This window comes from Amphibalanus amphitrite, unplaced genomic scaffold, assembly GCF_019059575.1.
Source record: "Amphibalanus amphitrite isolate SeventyFive unplaced genomic scaffold, NRLGWU_Aamphi_draft 000952F_arrow, whole genome shotgun sequence".
NCBI lineage: Eukaryota > Metazoa > Arthropoda > Thecostraca > Balanomorpha > Balanidae > Amphibalanus > Amphibalanus amphitrite.
In genome coordinates, this window is record NW_024882446.1 from 267,477 (window position 1) to 277,546 (window position 10,070).

At 44.0% G+C, this 10,070-nt stretch overlaps 1 long non-coding RNA gene across 4 annotated transcripts; it reads left to right on the forward strand.

Annotated features, from left to right (window-relative positions):
- Window positions 1-6,162: 6,162 nt before the first annotated feature.
- Window positions 6,163-8,780, forward strand: LOC122368494. 4 transcript variants are annotated; one of them, XR_006254253.1, is made up of 3 exons: window positions 6,163-6,196; window positions 7,400-7,514; window positions 8,116-8,780. It is a non-coding gene; the product is annotated as an uncharacterized LOC122368494 (long non-coding RNA). The 4 variants fall into 4 exon arrangements; XR_006254254.1 differs by having other exon boundaries at window positions 6,166-6,191; XR_006254255.1 differs by lacking the exon at window positions 6,163-6,196 and adding an exon at window positions 6,232-6,390.
- The last annotated feature ends 1,290 nt before the right edge of the window (window positions 8,781-10,070 follow it).

The window sequence follows — 10,070 nt, forward strand, 5'->3', positions numbered from 1 at the left end:
TCAAATATCCCCCAAAAGCCCAACAGAGCAAGATCTATCGATTGGTCGCTCAACAGCAGGATCGTGTTCCGCAAACGATCCCGATGAGAGTGAGACACGACAGAATTTCACAAAAGCTGGCATAGTACCATAAACATTCCACGGGCCAACTTAAGCAAGAATAGTAGGTAGGTAGAATAGTAGGTTCCCCTCCCCCCCCACCCCCCCATCCCCCAGCCCAACGGCTACCATTTCACAGGTCACAGCTCGAACTGACTAATTGCAATTCAGATGCAACCATCTGCCACTATACCACAAAGCAAGTACCAAGCAATATACCAACGAATGGCTATTATAGATCCTTCGCAGCCGGGGAGGTTACTATATATTGGCCGTTTTCACGACGGGCTCTCCGGCGAGTGCACCTAATTTGACCAAATCTGCACCTAATCTCTTTTACAGCAAATATCTTTATCTTATGAATTTATTTCAGTGGTTTCATCGATGATACTCTCTGCACTCTGATAATATGACAAAGCAGGCATATAAGCAATTAGTGCAACCCTTACTGATAAGGGACATACTGAACCTGATTTGACCAAATCTGCACATAATCTGCACCAAATGTGCACCAGATGTGTACCAGATGGCCGTCGTGAAAACGGCTATTATAGATCCGGCTTTACTTTACACGTAAAGAGCTATTTTTGGCTCAAATTCTTTCGCAGTTGGCGTCTTTAGAAGAATAAAAAACGCCCCTGCTTGTGTTAACATATGCGAAATTTAGCATGTTTTTTTTTATTTCACGACCCAACTTGAGATAGCGTTCAACGCCGAGGGCTTAATAATCCGTTTCTCATGATATTCAGCCGCTTTCTTATTTATGTACAAGTGATCTGAATCAATGGATGAGTACCGAAATCCAAATAAAAATGCATGGATTGTCAGGACAGTGAACGAATAATTTTGATGTTCATATAAGTTTGTCATACGAAACCATAGGCCGCGGCAGAACGGGGAGGGCACCGGGGCACCATGCCCCCTTTGATTTTGGCATTTTAACATAAGCCCTATGGGCGTTCCATGGAAGGAATGGGACCAAAAGTCGGCAGTGCCCCCCCCCCCCCCATTAATTGAAGGTGTTCCGCCGCTACTGTATACGAAACCCTATTGTCAAATGTCAGGTAAGGATCGTGTTGAAAAAGTGTGACCATTTTTGCACCGCATATTAACTACTAACTAGTGTTGTTACTATGCTATATTAATAATAAGAATTACTCCAGAACTAAATATAACAACTAGCTTCGGGCCGGCACACCTCATAGATTTGTTGGCCATCTGCCAAGCTCAGGCTTGTAACAAACAAGTTCCTTGAAAAAGCCGCCGCTAAATGCCGTGAATTCTGGTCTTTGCCGCTATAACGGGTCGGTACAGTTATCAAGCCATTGTTGATGGTTACATTACATTATAACCATGCGTCTCTTTAGTGTAACACGATGATAGCAAAACACACTCAAGATCTAGGGTCTGAAAGATGAAGATCATGGTGACTTTTATTTTAGCGGGTGAAAACGTGTGATGGAGAGTCAACATCATGTTGTTTGGCTTACTACTGGGAAAAAAGTACCGGATGAGTAGACGGTGTAGGGATTACATCTGATTAGTGTCTCAGCTACAGCGACTAATGGATGCCAAAATCTGCGATTCTGAGTGATGAGCGGTGACCTTTTGCGCAGCATCTCAGCACAACTGTTTCCAGTCCCACAATATTCTACCTCAGTGTTGGGGAAACAAAAATGAGAAAGTTATCTGTCCGTATAAAGCAACAACAATGAAATAGTTTCTTTCCTGACCGTAAGATGGCATGAGCAGCAAAACAGGCGTCAGCCATACTAGTTGTTATGTCGCTGATGTGCTGAATTGAAACGTTTCCCAGCGCACATCTGTTCATGATCAATTCGCGCCCTGAGGCCACGCTATGCAGCTGGTGAAATTGAAACAGATCACGTCCAATTAGAGACGCCTACACATTTAATTTCAGTTGGCCGCCACACATTGCTATGAAGCGATGGCCAGATTGCCAAGCGCTCTGCAGATAAAGAGATAAACTCTGATCGGGTAGCCACTTCAGCCCATTACAGACAGAGTGGAGCAGCTGGCATACTGTGCAGACTGGACAGTAACGTATACTGAAGAGAAGTATGCGGTCAAGGGTGGAGCTTCCTATTCACTTGGTGGGGCGCCTGCCCCACCAACTTGCCATTTTGCCCCACCAATAAGCGTTTTGCCCCACCAACTTAAGCCGATTTGCAGGACTTTACTGCTTAGCAAACCTATGTTTTTCGCATTGAGGAGCTTTGAAATGTCTGTGTAATGCAAAATATTATCTCTGTAATGAAAAGAATTGATTCATTGTTGAATTTTATCTAACTTAACAATCGGACATTGTAGGTTTGACAACTTTTTGCCCCACCAACTTTCCTGGAAAAGCTCCACCCATGTATGCGGTGACATATTTTGTAACACGTTATCATGCCGCTATTCGCGCGTGCAATGCCGTGCAGTGACAATGTTATAAATTAGTGGTTTGTATTGCGTCGAAGATGTGCAATTGATAAGAAGCGAAAGTGGCGTCAGCCATCGAAATTGACTTACAGATCGTAAAATATAAGCGCAGCATATCTTCAATTATTCTCAGCTAAACATCTTCGCAGTCACTTTAGGTAAAATTTACTTCATGAGATCTTATGTTGAAGCACATGGGTGTGATTTAGATGAAACACATTGTTCACTCAGCTAGCAGATCGGTTGGGAATCGAAGCGTTTGAAGCTCCATTAGTGACAGAATGCTGCTTCCGATGACAGACAAAGACGGACCTTTTCCTGATAAACGCCGCTGGTTCGCATGCTCGTTAATCACACGCCGAACAAGATGAACGATGTTTGTGATATTCTAACGTGAGACGGAACTGGGCACGGCCACCGGATTCCATGGGAGTACAAATATACCAGGATTCTGGAATACAAATATACCAGGATTCTGCGATACAGATATACCGTAAAGTGGGGCTATTTGAGACAGTGGGGCTATTTGAGACAGTATTTAAAATTGCTATAAAATAAAAAGCATTGGAAATTTATGCTCAATTTTTGGCTAGGCGATTTACTGCTCGATTCCACACCTCACTGAAGCAAAACATCACAAAAGAATCAAGCGATCTTCATTTTATAGCGATTTTAAATACTGTCTCAAATAGCCCCACTGTCTCAAATAGCCCCACTTTACGGTACCAGGATTCTGCGGTAATAGTGCCGCATTGGTGGGAATGAAGGGGCCGACCGGCAGCTTTGATCCACCATAAACAGCCTCTTATCATTGTGAGTTGTTGATTTATGGGAAGCGTCAACGAAAGTCAATGGCACGATGCGTTTCATGATGATCAGTAGGCTTCGCTGTTGACGCTGTTCCTCCACTTGGAATCTTGAACTCTTGAGATGCGACAGGCAGAACAAAATTACAAAAGTGATATTGTAGAAAAGTAGTGGTGCCGTGCGGCACCAGTATAGGTACTATGTATATTTTCGAGGGAAGGGATAGGGAGAAGGGAGGGAGATAGAGAGAGAGGGGGGAGGGAGGGATGGAGGGAGGGAAAGAGTGAGAGAGAGAGAGAAAGAGAGAGTGAGAGAGAGGGAAGAAAGAGGAGGGGAAGGGCAAAGAGAAATAATCAACTGAATATTGCACATGAAAGAACGTGTTTCTTCTGAAGCGCAGGACTTCAGTCGTCACCCTCATTGTCAAACATGTAAGAGTAGGTACTTCGTTTTGAGTTTGCTTGAACTGGCGATGCTCTTACGGATGGCTTACCTCAATGTAATTGGCTGTATGACCTATCGCCAAACGTAAAAAAACTGCAAAAAAAACGAAAGCAGGTACTGATAGAAGTTTTCTATTCGTGCAACAGGCACTCAGTCTCGCATGCTTGTGGTAGTCGAAACAGAAGGGACCTTCGTCTGTCCTTGTTATAGAAATTGTGAAAGGGCCTGTTGTTAGTGAATTTGAGCGATAGCCATTCAGGAAAATATGTCGTCTATTATTACTTGCAGCATGTTGCTAAGTGTTTACGCTGCAGTATGTTGTCATCCTTTGCAAGGGAACCCCAGCTTTTGCATGAATAGCTGACAGGCTATCCCATAGCTCCTGGACAATACAGCAGTGAGCTGGATAGTGGATATATCAAAAGAATACGCGACAGCACTATAAAAAAATAATTCGTTAGACGGAATCTGGCGCTTCAGCAACCAAGATCCAAGCTTTTTACCGTTTTGGCTTGTTACTGGCCTTTACCTTTTCTTTTATTGATCAGAAGAATTGCGATATTCCCCAAACTGAAAAAAATATGTCGTATCGGTCGCCATGATAAAAATCCCACGCAATCACACATAGAAGTGTCAGGACCTCCACTGGTGGTTGTCTCAGGCGAGATCGGCTAGCTTAGTACGAAAGGAACATAAAAAGTCGTGGCCATGTCCCCTTGTCGCCCCGTAACGTGGGTAACTGAATAAGGTATCCGACTGGTGACTGAGTGGCAACGAATTTTTCAGCAGTTGACCATTCGACAAACGGTTTTGTTCAGGTAGGTTGGAAGCTGGCAGGAGGGCCACGCTAGACCCAGGATTGCCAGGACCGTTAGCTATAGGTACCAGCAATGCATTTTGGTTTAAAATCATGCCACTCACTACCCAATTTATTCGGTGCTGCTATATGCTGCTGCTTCACAGACACCAGGGTCCGCGACCACACTTTCGAGAATTCCGGTTAAAATTTTAATAAATCATAAAAACACACTCAAAGTGGATGCCGTCTTGCCAGTTCACATTGAACCTCCATCCGCTCCAGGGGGTGCGTTTCGGCCTTTCAACATTACGAAAAATAGCGACACGCGCTAGTGCTATCCAGCACCGTGAGCATCCTAAACGATAAACACAGTAATTGGACCAATCAGCGTAACTCCATGCTCGACGCTCAAAGGCTGATGTCAGTGACGATTTTGGAGGTCAGGGCGTTAAAGGTAACTTATAGCAGCACGGAGGGTTCAGTTTAAAACTTTATTTTCATGGTACTTTGTTTTGGTATGTGGGCCAGTCTGATAAAAACTTTGATCATTTAAGAAAACTGCAATTCATTCTACTACTGGCCCAATAAGCGTCTTTGCCTTTTTACCTGAAGTAATTTGCTGAAAAATGAGTTATTAGATGAGCACTCATGCAACATTTGCCCCGTTACCATGGCAGCCTGAGGTTGTTTTGCCACCGGAGTCGCGGCTACTAATTTCATCGCTGTATCGACTTCTCGTCGGGAGTGTTCTACCTGGTTTCCATAACCTTGATTCGCTCCAAGCTACCTTCCTCAGAGGTCTTGGACAAATCACGTGCCTCCTTCGAGGCCTTCGTCGCCTGAGAGGGTCCCTCGGGAACCCGTTTGCAGTTGTGCAGCGATCACAGCGAGATGGACATTTTTGGTAACCGGCCCGCTGTCCTGCCGTCCCGTTAGACGGTGCCGGGCATGCCATTGTTGATGTCTGAGGACACAGCACGACTCCGTGCACGGAGCATGCCTCTGCCCCCATGCATGGCACGCCCCTGCAAACTATTTGCGCCTTTGGTAGAGATAACTGATAATGATAATGAAATTAAGGACAAAAAACCAAATGTGTTAAAAATGCAAAAAACTTGTTTTTCAATGTAGCTCGATTCAAAATTGATAAGAAAAATTTGGCAGGATCACTGACTTCAATAAACCCATTACTTATGGTTTTAGTGCATGGCGAAGTTTATTAACTTATCTAAAAAAGCACGTGCTGGGTGCCAGTTCGCGGTAGTCTGAGACGTTAAAATTTTAACCAGTTATGCAAAGTTAATTGATATAGGTCCAGTAAGAATCTACCACTAAACTTGTTTGCCGGAAGACTCAACGCTAGCCTAAGATTTGATCTTTGAAGATCCTATGGGGACTTTAGAGCCTACTCGAACCTAACATCAAAATCATCTCGAATTCTCTCTAACCGATGGAGGTTACCCCGAACTTGCATATGGCCCCCTCGCATGTTTTTTAATCCCACCCAGAAATGACAAACAAGCTCCCTGATTGGCCAGTTGCCGGCCAGTTGGACTTGAGCGGTCGCTATGGTGGTATCGGGGACTCGGCCGGCATCGTTAGGTGTTGAATTATGTGTTTCGTTGTGCTAGATATTGTCAATTTGCTTTGATATTTGATAAATAACGTTGGCTCATTCTTTGGTGACCTTGCATACTAATACGACGATATTTTGATACCGATTATTATGCATCAAACATCATGAGACAAATGTGGCGATTTCCACACCCTTTTGCAGTGCCCCCTCCCCTTGTGTAGTGAGTTAACAGGCTTGTAAGAACCAAGTGAACCATGTTTTAGTCAAGTGGTCATGATCGTCCCTACATCTAATGGATAATAGTCTTGCGCAAACTTATAAAGTACTGGAGGAAGCAGAAGTTACGATTTTGGAGTACCCGCAAACTTGATATTAAAAAATCTCAGGTATTTTGGCTATATAAAGTGAGAAGAAAAGTTCAATTGATCATTATTTATTACAATTGCAATAATGATAATATCATGATAATTGTACTGTCAGGTAATGATGATAGTCATGTCACGTCATGCCACTAACCAGGCACACAGACACAACACATTTTCATCTTTACGTATCTAGGCATAAGGTATTACAGGCATGTTTTTGCACACCTCTCATGTGCGAGTGGGCATGGCCTCCTTCACAGTTAAGTTTTGGCTGATTGTGCTCAAATTTTGTAAGTACCTACATGTAAAGGGATGTAGATACAGTTAGTCGGGCACTCTTCTTAATTCAGTTTTGTGCACCACTTCCTGCTTTCACCATGCTGTGCCCACTCTGCTTTACAGTGGACAGCTGCTTCTGTGACACACATCAATCTTGCGTTCATTGAAACACTTAGTTTTGAGTGTTTTGACTCAGTTTTGTTGTAACGTTACCTGTGTTTATATTTTCAATAACTTGTTTTGGGCTGCTAGTTTGATTTGTTTTTGACATCAAGTAAGATTTGATTTTTGTTTCTGAGATTCCAATGTTATTTGTGGCAAATATTTTCCAAAAATCCTCCATCTAAAGCTTCAACTGAATTCTAAAATGCCTGCATTTTCTACCAGAAACATTATCATTGATACCTCCTACAATATTTCATTTTGTCACCAGGTACCTGGACTGGTGAAAAGTGAAAACTGAAATTCATTCATGTCACCATTATCCTACGACCTACCCCTAAATGGAATTGATCTTGTTTCACAAATGAGTTGTACATTGTACAATGTCTATCAGCTGATGTCTATTGTCTATCTCTCTTTCAGCACAGAAGATCCTCAGTCATAGTTAACAAAATGGAAAAAAATTAGCTGTGTTTTTAAGATTCCAGTGGTGGCCATCAACTGCTCAGGAAAGCAGCCCAGAATCACTTCACAACAGGTATGTTGATGCATGTAGGTACATTGTACATTAACATCAATGTCTGAATGCTGAAGAATTGTTGAACAGGGAACACATTTACCTAGCCTCTAAAGACCACAAATCCTACATTACTTACATAAACATTTTTCTATAGAACTTATATTATCTACTTTCATCTGGCTAAGAATTTTTTTTACATTATATTCCCTCTGTTAAACATGAAAATATGATGAGTTATAGACTAGTATAACAAGCTGGTAATTATATCTGCCTTGTCAGCTTGGCCAACATCTGCATCATGTCTATCACAAAATATGACTGCTTTCCTGACATTTGCATTTGTTCCACTCACCAATTGACCACTTCTACCATCTGCTTGCTCTATGCACAGACATTGTCATAGGGTCTGTTCCAGTCGCACTTCCTAACACCTCTTAACTCCTCCAAGATTGCTTCCCTGTTCCAGTGGCAGCTTTCGCCCCTACAAAGCCAAGAAGGGCCCTGCTCCAACCTCCTCTATCTTGCTCTTTGAGGAGTTTAGATGTGTTAGGAAGTGCGACTGGAACAGACCCATAGCAAAACAGTTTCATCTCCCTGAGTCTGTACTGTCTTTTTCCAGGTTTCCAAAGGATCATCATTCATCAGCACAGAAGGGTGGGAAAGAGAAGGCTGTTCAAATTCTGAAAAGCCAGAGCTGCAAAGGAGGTCAAAGATGCAGTGCAGTTGGCCCACTCAGTAGAGTTTCACTAGTGGTTCTGATGTGGACTGAAGATTACACGCTGGATTGAAGTGGCCGGTCTGGAGCAGCTGTAGTTCATCATTCTTGCTGATTGTGGACGAGTAAGAGCCCGTGTTGGCCCCGATCGGCGATCGCTGGCCAAAGCCCACCACCAGTTTGGTGATAGGCGTTGGCTGTGATATCTAGTGTCGCCTATGTGTGAAAAGGACAAGTTGATAACAAAACCTGTTGCGCCATGTTATTAACCCGCGCCCGGGTGGCCCTCAGCCAACTTGGGGGGGGGGGAGGTGTATTCGGCCACACCAGGTTATCTTGGAATGTAGCAAAGCTGGAAAGACGCAGTAAAATCAATCTATAGACCGCTATTTTTCTTCAGAATCATACAGGTCATTTTTGATCAGGTCATCGCTGAGGTCACTGGAGGTCACCAAAAGTAAAATGATGACGAATTTTGGCCCCCGATTTTGACAACTTCACAAATTGGTTCATAATTCGGGAACCAAAGAAGCTACAGCGCCGCGGAAAAGCGAATTCGATAGCTCTTTCGAAAATCTTTCAGGTTCTCAGATTTGAGCTAAGGTCAACTAGGGTTAAGCCTCCAAAGGGCAAAAACTGAACAATTGGCTTGCTTCGGAAGTCGTCTTTTCTTTAAAAAAATTTTAAGCTGATACCAACCTTTTATTACGTTGATTTTACCGGCACTGCGTTTCTCTCGTCTTCTTGGCCTAACAAGGTCAGCTTAATAAATTTGACCTCAGGTCAATGTCGCAGAAAATGCCATTTTCCATGTCATTGATTCGTTACATTGAAATTGAGATTAACATCAGTAGCGGCGGAACACCTTCAATTAAGGGGGCATTGCCGACTTTTGGTCTCATTCTTTCCATGCAACGGCCATAGGGCTAATGTTAAAATGCCAAAATCAAAGAGGGCACGGTGCCTCGGTGCCCTCGGCCTGTTCCGCCGGCCGCCGCCTATGATTATGAACAGAACAGATTTATTTGAATAAGATCCACGATTACATGGCTTTTCACTTACTCGCGTCTGAATGGTAATACAATGGGAAGTTGGAACAGACACACGGAAATGACTACAAACATTCGCATACCATGCATACACTCGCACCAGAACCGATATCGTGAATCAGAGAGATCCAGCGAACAGCCTGGCATCTGCCCGGAAAGACAAAGTGCCAGGCTCAATGCCGCTGTCGTTCAGCAGCGACACACCGCGGTAACAGAGTCGCCGCCTGCCGGCCTCCACACGAATGGCCGGAAGGGTAAACGAGTCCGCTCGCCTGGTGTTATGATCATGCCGCTGGTGGGCTCGCTGTCCGAAGGTCTTAAGAAGAAAGTCCGGATGACCTGACTTCATCGTCCGCTCGACTGCACACAAGGTATGGTAAGCCACCAACTGTTCGGCCGTGAGCCAGCCGAGGCTCGATATGGCACCCGAGATGTGATCACATCGCCTTTTCCCGGTCACGACACGTGCGCAGAAGTTGATTGTCTTCTGTACACGGTGCAGCTGTGTGCTAGTACAAGACCCATACACCGACATGCAGTAGCGCACAATGGATAACACTAGAGCTTCTGTGATGCTCTTTAACACAGGTCTAGGTATGACGTGACGTGCGTGACTTAGGGCTATCAGAATACCGGCGCACTTATGGGACATATTGTCAATCTGAGCCTCAAAATTTAGATACCTGTCAAGTTGAACACCGAGGTTTTTAACTACTCCTGAGTCTGGAATGACATCTCCATTGAAGGTCAACGTCACAGGTGGTACATTGCGCAGCATTGAGGGGGTACCAACACACCGGCACACTTATG